Source organism: Felis catus, chromosome B1 (genome assembly GCF_018350175.1).
Source record: "Felis catus isolate Fca126 chromosome B1, F.catus_Fca126_mat1.0, whole genome shotgun sequence".
Classification (NCBI taxonomy): Eukaryota; Metazoa; Chordata; class Mammalia; order Carnivora; family Felidae; genus Felis; species Felis catus.
In genome coordinates, this window is record NC_058371.1 from 87,335,618 (window position 1) to 87,354,143 (window position 18,526).

The 18,526-nt window shown below is 40.2% G+C and overlaps 2 long non-coding RNA genes across 2 annotated transcripts in view; one reads left to right on the top strand and one right to left on the bottom strand.

Moving 5' to 3' along the window:
• Positions 1-18,526, top strand: part of LOC111560149 — a 46,893-nt gene that overhangs the window by 13,333 nt on the left and 15,034 nt on the right. The window lies entirely within an intron of this gene.
• LOC123384936 overlaps positions 11,278-18,526 on the bottom strand; it is a 34,957-nt gene continuing 27,708 nt past the window's right edge. Inside the window, exon 3 of the long non-coding RNA XR_006596747.1 lies at positions 11,278-11,924. This is a non-coding gene — a long non-coding RNA (uncharacterized LOC123384936). The remainder of the gene's footprint in view (positions 11,925-18,526) is intronic.

Consider the following 18,526-nt stretch of genomic DNA (forward strand, 5'->3'; position numbering starts at 1 on the left):
TTATTTTGATTCACACAACATAGCATTACATGAACACAGGACTTTTGGGTTTCTTTATCGTCTGTCTCTCCTCCAGTGTAAGTTCTATGATGGCAGAGGTTTTTGTGTTGCTTACCTTTTTATCTTCTGTGCCTAGAAAGATTCAAGGTAGTGTGTGTGTGTGTGTGTGTGTGTGTGTGTGTGTGTTGTGTGTAATATGAGAGTGAATGATTCTGAAGCCTTGGAGAGACTTTAGTCAGTTACCTGAATAAAACTAAAACTTTATTTCTGTTTTCATTTAATCTGTGCTGAGCTGCCTAACCTTTATGTTTGTCCTCTTTCTGGGAGAACAAATCAGTATCCAGCAAGATCAAGAGCATTTGGGAAGCAAAGGTCAATCTGATGCCCACCCTACAAGCTTTGCATTTCAAAGATGGCATTGTGGCCAAAAACAGATCCATTAGCTGCTTGAGCACATGCTACCCTTCAAACACTGAAAAACAGGGAGAATTATCTTCTGAATCAAGCAATTCACTGGAAAGCCCTGGATGCAAAGGCACATGTGCAAATTTCATCATTTCTTTCGAGCTCATCTCTATTTCACAGAGGCATCCATTCCACACTTGTCGAAACGTATTGGGCTTGAAAATCATTCTCGGGATGTTCAGAGTTGCATCAAGGACACCTGATGGGGGAACAATGTGGTTAAGCAGAAAAAGAGACTTAGAGGACCAGGAGAATTTGTTTCTGGCATCCGTTTAAAGTCTTTTGTGTGTGTGTGTGTGTGTTTGACAGCATTACTTGTGGCACCCATTCCCCCTCCATTTACATAAAAAGCAACATGCATACTTTTCAGCCTCAAGCAACTCCTGACAGGTTTTGGCTGGATAACTTGAAGGAGGGTGAATCACAGCCATTTTTAAGGGGGAGGTGAAAACAGTTAAGACCAGAAACGCTCTCCTGCCAGAGGGGGAAACACGTTTCCTAAGTGTACCCAAGTGATCCCGTGCGTTAGGAACTTTGTTTCCTGCTTATTAGGAATACCTCGACTCTAGGTAAGGTTGACAATATTCAGTTAAGCTGTTTGATCCAAATTTTGTGAAATCATTAGTGTCAGTCCTTTTGTGTGGCTAACTGAAAAGAACCACTCTTTGGGTTCCATGGACATTTAGCTTGAGGTGTGTGGCACCAGCTTTGGCCTGCTTTCTGTGATTGCTTTCATCCCATTGCAGGCAAAAATAGAAAGCGTATTAGGTTTGCCTTTGGCAAAGGACCAATTTAGTGTTGAGGCATCAGGTATCTGAAATACCCTTACCACTACCCCTGGATGGCCTGCTAATCAGTCCTGAGTTGGCTCTGGACCTGTCTTTTCCTTTGCTCCTCACTCTGATTCCCGTTGTGAAAACAGGATCTATCCGTGGCTGGGTAATGAGAAGCAGCCTTAATAATCAAATCATTGCAAATATGTCAAAAACTCAAAAACAATTTAATGTGTACTTCCCATGGATGTTAATTAATAGGAATAGGGTGTTTAATTTGAAATTTTAGGCAAGAGGTATTTTGGACCTGGGACAGAGGAAGAGTCCCCGGAAACTCATCTTATATAGGTGGCCGCCTCCACAGCTCGGCAATTAGAGTTTCCTTGCCTTGAGTGTAATATTCTAAGTCAGGCCAGGTTACGTTTGACCATTATCCTTCTAATTAAGCTCCGACCCAGACCTCTACCATAGAGTTGGTGCAATTACTCTTGGCTCTTAAATGTGTTTAATTCACTTCCGATTTTTACTTATAACATTGATAGATATTTTGGGAAAGTCACTGAAAAATGTATCTTTGTAAATTTGGCCCAAGTCTCTGACTCAACCAGAGAGAACTGTTAGCTTACAAATACCTCATTATTTTTTAGATAGCAACTGCTCTTGGACAGAGCAAGTAACTCACACCTGGAAGAATTGCAGTAAGATCAATGGAGCATTCTTTGAAGGAACAAACCCATCTAAGCATAAATCTAGTATTTTTAGTATTGGATCTGAAATTCCTCTTTTTCTAACTCTTTGGCCATGATCTCTGTTAAAACAGCCAGCTCTTCAAATCATAGATCATTAGGAGCTTTCATATTGGACTTTTATCCCGATACTGAAGGCTAGAAGGCAGTGTGTTTTATTTTAAGTTTCGCTACATGGACAAGAGCAGGATGATTTCTCACTGAACTAAATCCCTATTGTCATTTATTTTTATGATAATAGTAAGGTCTGTGAACGTTTTGGAGGCTTTAGGATAAAAGAAAATATCGTTTTTAACTCTCACTACACTTGCCACTTGGGAACCCGTATTGTTCATTCGCTCTTAAGAAATCACCTAAATAGATTAAGTGCTCCATATGGCTTTGGAGAAATGGAAAATACTGATGGGAAAGGTGTTGGTGACCACAACAATACACTTGCATTTGCCACTTAGCTTATCCCTTTGTAATCCTCTGTTCCACCTCACTGAGGCTGGTAATGTGAAAACCAAACCAAGTGCCCCCGACGCTCAGCACAGGGATTGCTCATTGCACCAACCCCATCACCTCCCTCAAGACTTTTTTTATGTGCATGTAATCTTTTTAGGGGAAGAGACTGCCATGGGGAGGAGGGGGGGAGCTCCTCATGTTTTTAATTCTCTGGGGCAGGCAAGGCAGATGGGGCATCGGTTCCTGCTTTTGCCTTTTTTTGCTGGAAAGAACACAGGCATTTGGTGTTAGAGGTCATCATGGTCAGTTGCAAGTGGCCTAAGTCCTTGGTACGTGAAGCATGATCTCGGGATCATCTTTGTACGATGTATCATCCTTGCATGCAGAATCCGCATCCCTTGGAGGCTAGTCAGAAATGCAGAATCTGAGGGTCCCACCCAGACCCAGTGAATCAGGTTCTCCATTTTGACAAGATCCCTGGTGACTCATATGCACATGAGGTTTACGTTGGAGGAGCACATCCCTAAATTGCTTCATGTGTTTCCCCTCTGTCAGCTTCCAGGGAAGACTCTCCTAGGAAGTGCCACAGGCATTGCATTTCTGACTTGTGTTCCTAGGTAGGGAAGTATACTCTTCCTTCTCTGCCTCCTGTCCTGGTCTGACAATGTAGACCTTTCGATTTCATGTTTAGGTGTCCTTTTCAACTTAATAGTTGATCTTTGGGAAAAGAAATCAATATTTGCCCACAAGTCATTCCTTTTCGGGGCCCGTTTCAAAAGAAGAAAAGGATTGACGAATATTCTTAGCGTCTGCCACGGCCTTTATAAAGCTGCAAATCTCTCAGGTCAGCAGAGAGTCTATGATGACTACTAAAGTGTACAAATACCGTTTGAAAAGGCATTGCAAAAATTCTTACCTAAGGCATGGCTCTCTGTTCCTTCACTGAAGCAGCTCACACAAAGACCACTGGGGCAAGTCTTCAAAGGGGACAATTCTCTGCAGAATGCAGCTCACCGGGATTTGCAACAAAGGACTTCTCGAGATCAGCAGCGGCTTGCTGAAGCTAGAGTGGGTTGAGGGATTGAAAAACATGATTAAAATGCAATTAAGGCACCACAGCAGTAGTGGAGAGATCCTTGTGGGGCCTGTAATGGGGTCCTATGGAAGGAGAGGAATAAACCAGCAGTTTTATACAGATTGGGCTAGAAAGCTATTGAAGTTGATGGACTTAAGTGGTGTTTCTTTCTTGTATTCTTGAAAATAATTATGACTTATCCCCATAGATATCAGTAAACAGACTAAATTTATAATGCCACACAATACATTAATACAAAGTGTGAAAATAATTAAGTCGAATAACTTACCCTATATGCAAGTAAATGTAGTTCCTTAAAATCAAATTGGTTTTGAGGTTTCCCGTTCAATTAATATAATTTCTATATGCAGATCCAGACACTGACTCTTCTAGCAACAAATGACAATGCATGATGTGCCTATTTAGACACTGGGTTTCATAATGCTTATCATATCAGTATTCTTTACTATCAATTTGGAGAATTAATGTAAGGCATTAAGTTCTTTTTTTCTTAAACTTTATTTATTTTGAGAGAGAGATCACCAGTGGGAGAGGGGCAGAAAGAGAGAGAGAGACAGAGAGAGAGAGAGAGAGAGAGAGAGAGAGAGAGAGAGAGAGAGAATCCTAAGAAGGCTATGCACTGGCAGCACGGAGCCCTATGCTGGGCTTGAACTCACGAACGGTAATCAAAACCAAGAGTCAGATGCTTAACGAACTGAGCCACCCAGATGCCCTTAAGGTATTACATTCTTTAAGCATATTTAGAAAACCAAATAAGACAAGACTCCCTGTCAAGACATGACAGCTTGGGATAGGAATGTAGATAAAAGTACATATCCCGTAGAAAACATTATGACCTTGACATATGGTCACACACATTGTACACTGTGCAACTCCAGGGGGAGACTTGTACATGGCCTCCATGAATGCCATTCCACAGTTACAAGATGCGGCAGCTATGAGTCTTGTCATGTGCTCAATATACTCCTCTTAAAAACTTTAGTATCACGCATTTTTGGTAATATGTAAAATTCTCTAGCCTACAGCCATGTAAAGTTTATAGAGTAGCTCCAAAAATACTCTTTACATATCCTGCCATTTGATGTATGAAAGGAATCTGACGAAGTTAAAAGCTAGTGCTATTACTTTTTTAATGAGAAAATGTGCTGGCATGCTGTTTTGGAACCCTTTTCTCAAAATTATGATTGTAAACTGGCATTGATTTAAACACACAAGGTCAAATGGTATTTATGAATAAGACACTTCACCAGTGTTACTCACTGTCGTATGTTGGTTGGGAGTGTGGGCTCTGGAGTCCACAGCTGGGACAGAATCCTTCCTCTTTCACCAGTGAGTTCTGCCATCTTCCTAACCTTTTTCATTGGAGTCATGGGGCTCATTGTAGTATCGACATATTTCATGCAGTTGCTCTGAAGATGATATGAGATGCCACGAACCTCACTGAGTATAACATCATAGAGTCTAAATAAATGTTAGGGACCATGGGTCTTACTCTGATGTTCTTGAGTCCGTACTGACCTCTTCCTAATTCTTCTGGGAGCCAGATTTCCATTTAGCAATATCTTGGAAACAATAAAAGGAAAGGCTCGCTTTAAGGTGCACAGTGACGTTTACAGGGACGTGATGCTCTGAGGAAAAATAGTAACCCTTACTCTCTTTCTTGCATCCTCTGGAGTCTGAGTTAGAAGGACCAGAATGAATGTCACTGAAGGGTTTTGGGCTTTTGTTGGTCCTGCTATTAAAACTCCTGCCTTTTCCCTTCTTCTCTTGATGACAGGGTGAGTGGGGCCATGAGTGTCGCCCTCTAAATGTTTCCAGTTATCTTTAGCATGTGGAAGAATCATGTGTCCCTGCCCATATAAACTTGGGTGATCCATGTGTTTGCTTTGGCTAAGGAAGTGTGAAAGAACGTGATTTTTGTGGCTTTGAGGAAGAATCTTTAATGCTGGATGCTTGGTTAATTAAGCTCTTGGTCCCTCCCGCTTTAGTGACTGTAGAAGCGTGAGCTCGATGGAGTGGCCCGTGGCTTGGATCCCTGCCAGGCTGTAAAGAGCAGAGGCCCCCCGCTGGCCTGGGATGGACACAGAGCATGAGCCAGATATAAAGCTTTATGGTCTCAAGCCACTGAGATGCTGGAGGTTGCTTGTTGATGTGGCGTCACTTGTCCACCCTGATTTCTCCAAGGAGCCTCGTGAGAGCCTCACACGGTGTTGCCTCTGAGGTATGCTCTAAGAGCCACAGATGCTGTGCAGGTGACAATGTGTGGTGCTTCTAGGCAGTATTAATTTTCTGATTGTTTAGAATGATAAATATAGATAATATACAATAAGTCAGCTAGTTATATATTTCGAGCATATAGTAATAAATAGTAAATACTACTTATTCAAATGTCAATCATTCGTTGTCTTAAAAATCCACACATGATCTTTAACAAATTAATCTTCGCTAGTTAGGTCTAACCTTATTGAAGAGGAACTGAGGTAGAATAAGCTTCTCTATCCCAGGCTCAGCTCCATTTATTTTTAAAGAACCTCGAGTAAAATCTACCTGATTGGGATAAAAGGCTGCAAAGCTACTGGCTAATTTTCTTTAAAAAATATGGAAGAATATTAAAATCTACCCAAAGAGATTGTTTCCTGCAAAATGGCATTGAACCAGTGTAAAATTATTATTGATTTTTGCCTATTATTTATGGTGTTGTATGAAGGTGACGAACATGGAGTGCAGCAACCGTTGCTGTATTCTGAATGCTATTCAACCTGCTTTACAGAAAACCAGAAAGTATCTCACAAAGAACCTGTGAAAACTAGGAAGTGCAAAGCATGGTTACTAAGAGACTCATGGGATGGGAAAAATATTAATCTGTTTAAAAAACAAGGTATTGTTCAATTATATTGTAGCTAGGAAATCTGTATTTTGTCTCCTTTACAAATATTATTGCATAGCTGACTGAAAAGTAGAAACAGAAAAAAAATCAGATTTGTAACCAATAATTTCTCTGCTAAAACAAATTTGATTAGGAAAAGAACCATGAATAACACGAGAAATTAATAGGTTTTCAACAACCAAAGCAAAAATATGAAAAGCAAGGCAGGCAACTGATTTGTCAGAAATTAAATTCTGTACGCCATAACGCTTTATTTATTTATTTATATTTTTAATTTTTAAAGTTGGTATATTTATTTTGAGAGAGAGAGAGGGAGAACTAAAGAGCCAGCATGAGTGGGGGAGGGGCAGAGAGAGAGAGGGAAAGAGAGAATCCCAAGCAGGCTTGTGCTGTTGGCTCAGAGCCCATTACGAGGCTCAGTCTCATGAACTGAGCTGCAGACTGGAGTTGCACACTCAGCTGACTGAGCCACCCAGGCGTCCCTATAAGACACTTTCAATCCCTATATGTACTGATCATATCCATTTCGCTGTATTTTATAGGAATTTGTTCTTAAATTCTAATGTTCGCTTAAAGATTATTTTTGATTATTCTGTTACCTTAGTGATAGATTGTAGATGTGTCCAGGGTTAAATGACACTCACCAAGATACACAGTTTTGGTCACCTGTTAGGGATGATCCTGGCTTACTTATTCAGTAACCCACATGGAGTGTTTTCTGTGTCCTTTCATAACAGTATGTCCTTTTTATAAGAGTTACTTCATTTAATCATCCTTCTTCACTTCAGACATGAGGGAACTGAGCTTTGGAGAGGTTAAGGAAATCATTGAAGGACGCTGTTGCAGAATTGCTTCTGTGGGCTGCCTTACAAAATATATAGCCTATTTCAATTCTCATTAGACCGCCTATGGGATTATGTGCAGATATGAAGGAAAATAGAGAAATGGTACCAATCATCGGGTCCCCATTCTCTCATCCCTTGACTCTGAGAAGACTAATGCGCCTGGTCTTCTGTACCTTTTGGATGAAACTATTAATGGTGCCTTTGGACCTCACTCAGAGGCTCAGATCCCTATCTATCCCACTCCAGAAAGGGCGAGACGTGGGATGTTGGGTTCCAGGATATCCTTCTAATTGGAAGGCCCTACGGTAATTATGGCAACTCAGCTTGTGTGCATGACACAGCATGTGTACCTTAAGAAAGGTACAGGGGTGCCTGGGTAGCTCCATCGGTTAAGTGTCTGACTCCTGATTTCTGCTCAGGTCATGGTCTTTTTTTTTAAAAAATTTTTTTTCAACGTTTTTTATTTATTTTTGGGACAGAGAGAGACAGAGCATGAACGGGGGAGGAGCAGAGAGAGAGGGAGACACAGAATCGGAAACAGGCTCCAGGCTCCGAGCCATCAGCCCAGAGCCTGACGCGGGGCTCGAACTCACGGACCGCGAGATCGTGACCTGGCTGAAGTCGGACGTTAACCGACTGCGCCACCCAGGCGCCCCATGGGTCATGGTTTTAAGGTCATGAGACTGAGCCCCACATCAGGCTCTGGACTCAGTGTTAAGATTTTTCTCTCCCTCTGCCCCTCTTCCCTGCTCATGCTCTCTCTCTTTCTTTCTCTTAAAAAAAATGGTATAGAGACTTCCTTAAAGTCAACTTCCATACGTAGTATCACTTCATTACATTACATTTTCACTCTTCTAAATCACCTTTTTATTTGTAAAGTTTAGACTTTCTTATATCAGGTGACAAAAATTCGAGCTGTTTTACATAGGGAAGCCATATGCCAGACAACTCCCTTGTAGCAGTGTTGTCTTCTTGTATGGTTGTTTGTTCAATTGTTTGAATATTTGATTGCATTTTACTTGATTGTTTAAAAAATTATTTGAAAATGAAAACCTGAAAATGTTAAACATGATAAGGAAGCAGAAATGGAAGTTCTTTGATCTGCTGAAAGTGACAGATCTTCAGCTCAGCTACTCATTGACCTTAAGACAGCTTCTATGTATCCACTTAGAGAAGAAAAAAATAAAGAATGTATATTTCACGAGCATAATCATACTACTCTTAAAGAAGTCATGCTTTTGATGCCTATGAAAGTGTGCCACGGTCCAAATATGTTTTTACATTTCTTTCTTACTGTATAGCTGGTGTAAGTGTTGAGTGAAGTGACTGATCTTAATCCTTTATAGACATTGATCACAGCTACATAAATATACTTGTTTATATTTGTTTTTCTCCAGTGAGAAAATGAGTTCTACAGAAACTTGAAATGTTAGTAGAAATGCTGTCTTGTTCAGAGCTGTATCCAGAGCATACAGAATAGATACGAGCTCAGTGCAGGTGCTTATTAAACGTTTGTGCAACACACGAGTGAGGGATTCTGGCTTTACATAATTATACTTGTTATATGTGCCTTTATGTGCACCTATGCACCTTATGCTTATTTAAAAAAATATTATCCTTCAGCCTTAAAGTTATTCTTTAATTTTTGCTCATTATTCTATTCTGTTTCAGGCTCAATTATGGTTATTAGGAATTCATGGAACTTAAAAATGCACTAGGTGTTTTATGGCTGTGGTATACTATCTTCATTTAAAAAAATTTTTTTTAACATTTATTTATTTTTTGGGGGGAGAGACAGAACACGAGTGCGGGGGAGGGGCAGACACACACACACACACACACACACACACACACACACACAGAATCCTAAGCAGGCTCCAGGCTCTGAGCTGTCAGCACAGAGCCTGATGCTGGCCTGAAACTCAGGAACAGCGAGATCGTGACCTAAGCTGAAGTCGGCTGCTTAACTAACTGAGCCACCCAGGCGCCCCTTCTATCTTTAAAGTCACTTTTTCCCACAGCCCTTCATATACTTTTATAAAATTCACCCTGATATGTGTGCACGTGTGCGTTTTAAAACAAGTCCTTGAGGATTAGTTTCTAAATCTTTCTCAGCATATTGTTATACCTGATGATTCCAACTAAGCGTTTCCTGGGTGAGTTCGGAGAGCATCCTGTCCGCTGGCTTTTGATTTTCGATAAAATCCGAGTTCTTGTAGCTGGTTTTCTTCCTGTCCAAGGGTTGGTGGGCCAGCATGATTTCAATAGCCATTGCTGCCCGGCAACTTCAGCAATGCAATGTCATTTAGCGACAGTGTCCGAACATGGTTTTAGCACCTGTTCTAAGTTCTTTGCCACCCTGGTGTTTCAGGAGCATTCCATTTTGTAGAAGAACAGAAAACTTAAACAGAGCACTGAAACAGCCCCCTCCCCCGCCCACCCTGTGTCTGTGCAAATGGGGAAAGGTTTTACAGACCACATTGAATAAAGAGCAGTACAGTCCACACAGGAACCATTTTTTTAAATGTTTATTTATTTTTGAAAGAGTGAGACAGAGTGCAAGTGGGCAAGGGCGCAGAGAGAGAGAGAGGGAGACACGGGATCTGAAGCAGGCTCCAGGCTCTGAGCTGTCAGCACAGAGCCCCATGTGGGGCTCCAAGATGGGGCTTGAACTCACTAACTGTGAGGTCATGACCTCAGCTGAAGTCAGACCCTTTAACCCCCTGAGCCACCCAGGTATGCCACCCACACATTAAAAATCTTATTGGCTTTCTGTTAATCTGGCTTGGAACTGTGGGGAAGGTGAAGAAAAACATGAAAATAATATTCTCTGATTGGAACCAGGGAGTTTAGATTCTCCAAAGTTGCTTCTTTGGCCCCAGGAATCATTTTGGAGATTATATCGCATTGAATTGGCCACCTGAAATTCAGGTGAGGACATATTCCATGTCAGGGAATCATACATTCTGAAGTTCATCCTGACTTTTTTTCCAATTCCCCTTGTTTTAGTACCCTTTATGTAGCCTAATTATTTTTCATGTAAAATACAGGCATCCTAACTGTACCCTCCCTGGATAATCCATCTCTCTTTCTTCCCCACCTCTCACTTTACCGGTTTCTTTTTTCTTCCCTTTCCATTCAGGGCAGTACATGTATGGCAGCTATTTTGCTGGAAAGAGCATTACATTGTCAATTTTGTTTTAACATTTAAATGCTCAACTCGCATTCCCGTCTCTTTAGACATCACGTAAGAATGGTACACATTGGAGTGTTAAGATATCATTTCTTTTCTCCTCTCTCCACTCCTTGTCTCCAGCAGCCCTGTAAAATAGCTCATTGCTTTGCATTTCTCAACCATTCAAGTGTTTATAGAATCTAACGATCCCGATCTCTCACTTCCTTTTTATAAGCATGAAATGATAGCTGTATATGGCACAGTTCCCAGGGAAGCTGCATGGAAAGTGGCAGATGAGCCGATGGCAGGGTATGGAAAACAGCCGTAGGTAGGCGCTTTTAAGGAGTTGTCCTATCAGCTCAACTACCACGTTCAATGGCATAAGGATTGTTCAGCTTCGTTTTCTAGGAGAAAGGAAATTTGAAAGATGTATTTGAAAATTTCCCCGATCAATCTCCTTTTGAAATTCAGCGCACAGTAGCTCCATAGCAAAGAAAAAAAAAAAAGTGATGCCAAATGAATTAAACAGCTGAGGCCAAATGGGAAGAGAGGGCTACTGAGCAGGACAATTGTCCATGGGGAAACAAAGCCAAATATGAATGGTAATTAGTAACTTAGTGTTCTGTACACATTAACCCACAAGAACAAGCCTTTAAGAAGGTGCTGGGGCAGGAAAACGTGGTTAATATCTATAAGAATCCTTCTAGCAGTAGATTTGTATTTCTTTAGGTTACAAGATTATATTAGCTGTATTGTTTCTGGGATTCCTGATGGAAAAGTCCCAGTGACTATAGCTGGATGTAAAGGGGCTCAGCCCAAAATCAGAATAACTGGGGTGCAGTGGTTAAAAAGACCCTTGGATTGGATTCGGGGATGGAAATTACAGGTAGTGATCCAAGTAGGCACAGAGAGTGTGCAGTTGGGGTCCTGCTGTTAGGGAGGGAGAGATCGGGCAGTAGGCATTGACGAAATTCATGTATTAATGCCAGTAATTATATGCCAGGCCTAGTTCTAAGCACTTTACGTGATTTCTCTCATAGTCCTTATACAACTATGGAATATGACTGTTGTCCCCACTTCACAGATGAAGAAACTGAGCATAGAGGATTTAAGTAACTTGCCTGAGGTTCACACAGGAAATAAGTGCCAGAGTCAAAGTTGAAATCTGTACTCAACTCCTACGTTGTCCTTCAGGTAGGCAAATAGCTTCAAAGAGACCTAGTCTAGCATCTAGAGAGTGACTCCCTCAGAGACTCGAGGTGGAGGTGTGTGAGTGAGGTTACCTGGGAAGCATTTGGTGGCAAGTAACAGCATACAATTTAAACACATTTATTGACTCAGTAACTGCAAGTTCAGAGTTAATTGTCATCGTCAAGGCTGAGTCCTGATTCATTTCTCTGTGATTCTTTGGGTTCTGTCCTCCTCTCAGTGATGGCTGGTAGAGAGGCAACTGCTACAATTTTGGATCTCCAATCGGCACAGAACTCTGGCTGGAAGAAAAGAAATAGCGGTTCTCTGATGCTGTCCCAGAGGAACGAGGAAGAGCTTCCTCAGATGGTTAGCGCAAACCTCTGCCTGTATCTTAGGACTCTGAACTCAGTCGCCTGCTCGCTGCTGATCTAGTCCCTGACAGGGGGCATAGGATTGCATGTGGACCGTTAGGGGCTCAGGTGGGACTAACTTTCCCGAGCCACATGAAGTTGGGGAGACAACTGGATATCTAAATAGAATTGCAGATCTCTGAAGGAAAGAAAGAGGGTGGAGGGAGGTGGATGCCCACAGTGACTAGTCCAGAGAGGCTACATGTTGGTCTTGGGTCTATTGACTATCATATACATCCAGGGGCCCACCTCTTAGAACTGTTAAGTCAGGGAAGAGCTTGATTCAGAGCTCCGTTTCTTGGTTTAATATGTATTTTAGAATGGAGCTATAAATCGGGTGAATTAGATGCTGTGCCATTTTTCTCATCTGCCTAGAATTTCTGATCTCCCTCATGCTGGCCAAAACTGGTTTGAAGCAGTGGCCTTGGTGAAGCAAAGGTAGAAGTTCAAGTGGCCTTCCTATGACCGGTGGAGCCACGCTGATCATTACAAAATGAGGCTGAACATTTAGCACATCGAACTTGCTGGTCTGATCTACTTTCGATACCATACATAATACTCTCTTCTATTTGTCTTATTTCTCAAGATTTATTTTTCTCATTGGCTCCTGAGGCTTTATTTAGGGAGTGAAATCTTGTTGACTGATCTTAGGGTTTTTCCTAAACACAACTGTGAAGTTGGTAAAACGTTTCTTTGGTCCCCAGCATTGTGCTTTGGGCAATAGTGGCAAATACAGTGTCCCACACTGCCGCTCTTGCCTCCAGTTTCCGTGGCAGACATCGGTCATTTGTCACGGTCCTCTTTCTTGCTGAGCATGGTTGTAGCTAGAAATTATTCTCCGTTCAGTGCTCAAGGCGGCCATTGCAGAGCTGGCACAAGTGGAAATTCTTTCACATCCTTGCTCGGGGAACTCTGTGTCTGAGAGGAAGCATGGGAGAGCAGAGGAGCATTCTAGAACTATATATCAAACAAGTAACCCCGCTTTGACTCAGACATATTAGGAACCAGACAAGCTTGGGTTTGAATCCAGGCTTTGCCACTAACTAACTTGGCAAGTTTAGCTTACTTCTCTGAACCTACTTCCTCTCTGTAAAGTGAGATTAATGATACCAATTTCCGAGGCTTTTTGGTAATATTAAATGAGATGGAATATGTACTAGTCTTACCAGATTGCTTGGCTCCCTGAATATGAGTTCTTGTTACGTGTTTATGAAAACCTAGACTAAGGGGACGATATGATGAATTTATTCTCAGTAGTGTGCAAAAATATTTGCATTTTTACAAGAAAATCCCTTCAATAAAGTGGATTAATTGTTGTAGAATTTCATGTTGAAATTAGGGATCAAATGCTTTGAGCTGGGGCTTCATTTTCTCAAACCCCTCAGACCATCCTTGGTTCTATCCAAAGACACGGCTTGATTCTAGTTTCTAAAATGTCAAACTTGGCAGAGACTAGTATTTTAGGGAATTACAGAGGGAGGAGAATCCATAATCTTTGCCCTTGAGGAAGTCAAGCCAGAGGAACACAGTGACAAATAAACATACTGCAGAATACAAATAACTAAAGCCTGGAAATATACCCACATATGCTAAATTATAGCTCCATAAATGTATTCACATTTCAAATATCTGCAAAGACAGGCAGATCAATGGAACGGAATAGAATCTTAAGTAGGTCCAAATACTTCAGGGAATCTAGTGTGTGATAGAAGTGGCATTTTAAATCAGTGAAGAAAGGTAGATTATTTACTAAACAGTATTAAGAAACTTTTTAGCTATTGAGGGGAGAAATGGATCTGTATGCTTTAAATAGAAAATACAACACTATAGAAATTTGATAAGGCGTCATGGAAAAAAAATTTTAAGCAACCTTAGGGTAAGACCTTCTCAAGTAAGAAACAATCGAAGTAGACATTTAAAAACAAGAGTGATAGAGATAAATTTTGCCAAAAGATATTAAAACTTGTTTGGAAAAATGCAGTAATTAAAGGTGAAAGACAAAACTAAAAAATCTGTACACGTGCAATTGTGTTCCAAAAAGGCTTATGACAATTTTACCATACCTGCAGTGCACATGTGCCTGTATCTTCAAAATGTATATACAGTGTTCTTTTTTTCAATGTTTATTTATTTTTGAGAGAGAGTGAGAGTGAGCGCAAGCAGGGGAGGGGCAGAGAGAGAAGGAGACACAGAATCTGAAGCAGGCTCTGAGCTGTCAGCATAGAGCCCTATGTGGGGCTCAAACTCACAAACTGCGAGATCATGACCTGAGCCAAAGTCAGTCACTTAACTGACGAAGCCACCCAGGCACCCTTACAGGGTTCTTATAGATCAACAAGAAAAATATAAACAGATCTCATAAAATAGTCAAAGGATATGAAAAAGTTCAGAGGAAAAAAAATGTCTTTTTTAAGCACATGAAAAATCTTCAGTCATTCATAATTAAAGAAATATAAATTCAGAACAAAATACCCTTGTAAGGTGAGCAGAGCAGACTTTATTATCTCAGAAGATTATAGTTTGGGATAGAGTTGAATATTTTGCTTACAATAAAACTATCAGTGACCAAATTGAGATTCATCAGGATTTTTAATTCCAAATACATAGATAGCACTTCTAGGTAAGCTATATACCAAGCTTAACCTACTTTATAAAGTGGAATAGTCACTATGACTTTTTCTGAAGTCAGGGCACAATAGCACTGAGAAGATGTGCATGTGAGGAATTATTGGATTTTTGTTTTCTACTTGTATTTCTTAAACATCACCAAGTACAAGATTACTAGAGGCAGCTTCTATGTATACATAACAGCTTGGATTTATGGTTTCAGGAAATAACATAGCGGGAAACTTAGTGACATGTCTTTAAAAAAGTTTTGTAGGCTGTCTATTTCAGCTTGAAAGAAGTAGGTCATGAGGGTGACCACAGATTTATCAAGAAACTTAAGATGTTTTTTATTTCATATGAAACTGTGCTTATCCCCAGATTCTTACAGTGATGGCATGAACTATATAGCTAAGGAAAAGCTCCTGATCCACCCGTGTCGATGTTCAGGACTTATTTTAAGACTAAAGCTCAGGTTTGCAAGGACTCTGGGGTAGCTGTCCAACCTGATCACAAATGTTCTTATTCCCATGTACATCTTTCAGAAAGAAAATAGCTTCCTCAAATTCTGTTTGGATCCCAAAAGCTTGTAAGCAGACCCAGCCTCCACAGGTGATGTAGTGCAATGGATGAGCTTGGTGCCATTGAACTGTAAAGTACCATGAAGAGTGTCTGAAAGTTGAAATTAACTTTTTATTAGCATGACACAGCTGTGGGCTGTTTCATCTTGTCAGAAGCAAATTTCTGGTTTTCTCTCACTCGCCTTTTCATAGACCTCACATTGGTTCACCTCCAGCTATTCCTGCCGTCCTAACAGGCACTGTCCTGCTCCTTGTCAGCTTTTTCTGGTCCTACCGCTTCTTTATGTGGCTTTTTGATGTTTCAAAAGAAGCGTGGAATGTGATAGACTTTTCATTTTCAAATGTGCTTTTACTGGCTTTGATGCCATATAAGAGCAATAGCCTGGAAAGATTGGGTGAAGAAGAATTGGGGGACCAACTCTTCCAAGGGCTGACTGAACAATCTCAGTGATGCAACATTTTGCTATCTACATCAGGAATGTGGGTTAAAACTAAGTCTTCACTTCTCCAGAATTTGCTAGCCACCCGCCAGGTTTGTTGCCAAGACACCTGACAAAATACAGACCTCCGGTGGTCAGACCCACACTAGATCTGAAATGGAATAATCCTTGATTTAGCAGTGTGTCAGTGTGCATGTCCTTTTCTTAATTCTCTCTTCTGAATAATTAGCGTTAGGTAGGCAGTTCATGCCTTGTTTTCTGTATACCTTGTCCGTCTCCATTTGGTCACCTGAATACGCATCTTGCTTTTCGCCTGTGAGTATTTAAAGCCATGACCTCTTGAAAGAAATAACCTGAAACAGCTGAGACGGTATGTACAGTTGCTCTGTTATGCAGTTTTGATTTCTGGAACATCGTGTTTCAAATTGCGGTGGAAACAAAAGGCCTCTTTATGGCATTCAGTAAAAGTACATTTTGTTCTCAAAAGATTTGATGAGCTGAGATGCTCTACAAAGTCTCTTAAGGATTAGGATGGAACAACAGAAGAATCAAGATCTGACCTAAATTGTAAATATTTCTGGTTTTGGAATATCTGATTATTGAAATTTTCTGTGATGTTAGCAGCTTGGGAAAGAGAGAAGTATTGGGCTCTGCCTTGTAGGGCCACATCACATTTAATAACAGGGAAAACGTTATTCCCTAAAGGGCATAAAGATGTCTGCGTTAACACCATTTGAGCTCCTTTATTTGAATAACTGTAATCTCACACAGTAAATCCACCAAAAAGCCAAATTCACAATTAAAACTAGAGGCAAAATCAATGTGCCAAACTCATTGCAAGGATAATGGAGATTTGATTGTCTCCTATTTAGACTTGAACCATCACTTCTTAGGTTTTTCCAAATTCGTTGAATATTCTTGTCACCTTGGGAGCAATGGGTCATCTGTCTTGAAGGAACGCAAGAAGAATACACAACCGACAAGTTAAATGAAAGCACAATCTAATTACCTAAGGAAAATATACTCCGCGTATTCAAATTACTCTTCTGTTCTGTAGGCATGATGAAAGAATATGATATAAAGTTGAGATGAGAGTCTTGCCATTCTTTTACTCCTTGCCGAAACTCTTTTAAAAGTGTTCATTTGGTGAATAAGTGACGTTAAAAATGACAGAAACTTAATAAACCTAACAGGAAAATATGTTCTAGCACCAACTGTGAATTAGAACAGATTTGATAGTGAAGGCTATAACTCTTCAGAATATACCAGCACTGGAGCCCCTGGTCATTTCGTGTGACCTCACAAAGCACACAAGGATCTGTAAGTTCTAGGTGTCCCAGGGAAGAGACCCCTCCCTCACCTCGGTGGCTTTTTCCTTACTCATGAAGGCTGCCCAATAAAAAATCCTCTATGTGGTTGTATTCTTGAATTCAAGGGATAAGATCTGGTTGTATTCAGGCTTTTGTTGGATGTGTCTAAGTTATTTTAAAATTCTGTTTAACTAACGTTTTAAAAACCGAGTTTCATGTTTATGGCAGATTGTCCAGTTGGTATAATAGACTTTAAAGAGTTAGGCTTAGACATTTATAACTGGAAGTCTGGCCATTCACCTTGTGGAGTTAGTGATACAGAATGTGAAATAAAATACCATAACTGTGGACAGGAATATCAATTGGAAATGATGTTCTGCTCTAAAAAATATGGAGACGATTATGCATTTGGGCTTTTGGTTCAGACTATTCCATGTTTAACAAGTGAGCTAGCCTGTTTTCCCTAAGTGCTTCTAGGAATTCCCTTTAAAGAAAAACACAAAGTTAGTAATATAAAAGAGTATAAGGACATTGGATAAAACCCAGAGGTCAAATATTTAAAACTAAAAATTAGCTAATTTAAAAATGGCCCAATAAATTTTATTTAAAATGCTGCCCTTGAGATGTGGCTTATTCTATACGCTTTGAATATTTTAGGTTATATGTTGAAAAGTGACATTGACTTTCATTTCTAAAGGTGAATGTGCATTTCAGTCATGCTGTAATTTTGAAGACTGTGTCTAATATTTTGAGGGCTTTCTATATACGTTTTTATATCTTTAAAAATATGTATTCTCATTGTAGATGATTCAAACAATGCTGAGTATACAAGAAAATGTTCTGCCTTTCTTCTATATTCTGTCCTATATTTAGTGTTACACATCCTTGCATCTTCTTCTCTGTGCCTTAGAATGTATTCATACACACCATGCTATATGCATACTTATGCCTACAAATACATACATATTTTTAAAATACAGGGGATTAAATATATAAATTATTTTGTGACTTGTGACTCCCCCCCCCTTAAATATATTGCTATATTTTTCTATATTGGTCCATTTAGGTTCATTTCATTCTTCTTAATGGCATGAATGTGCCATAATTTATTTAACCACTCCATTTTTGGTGATCATTAAGATTGCTTCTATTTTTTTTAAAGCTGTTTGAAAGAATGATGAAATAAACATCAGTGTACATACATCTTTGTGAATTGAAAGGAGAATTTCTTTGGAATAGATTCCTAGAAATGGAAATGTTACATCAAAGGGCATGTATACTTTAAGGCTAGGTAAATCCTCGTGGGGTTGATATTCAGCTGGTATGTATTGGGAAGGCTGTTTCCAGGACATTGTCAATTGGTTATACCTGGCATGTGGTTTGATGAGTCAAGGCCTGTGCCACATTAGATGTTAAATGCCTTGAATTTCATCCCTGAAATTGCCTTCCTAAAAGATTTCATTAATTTATACTCTTCCCAGAGGTGTAAAAGGACTTGCCTTCCTCACCCCCATTTAAGATGTCTTTGTAACTGTTGCCAATACGAGATGAGGAAT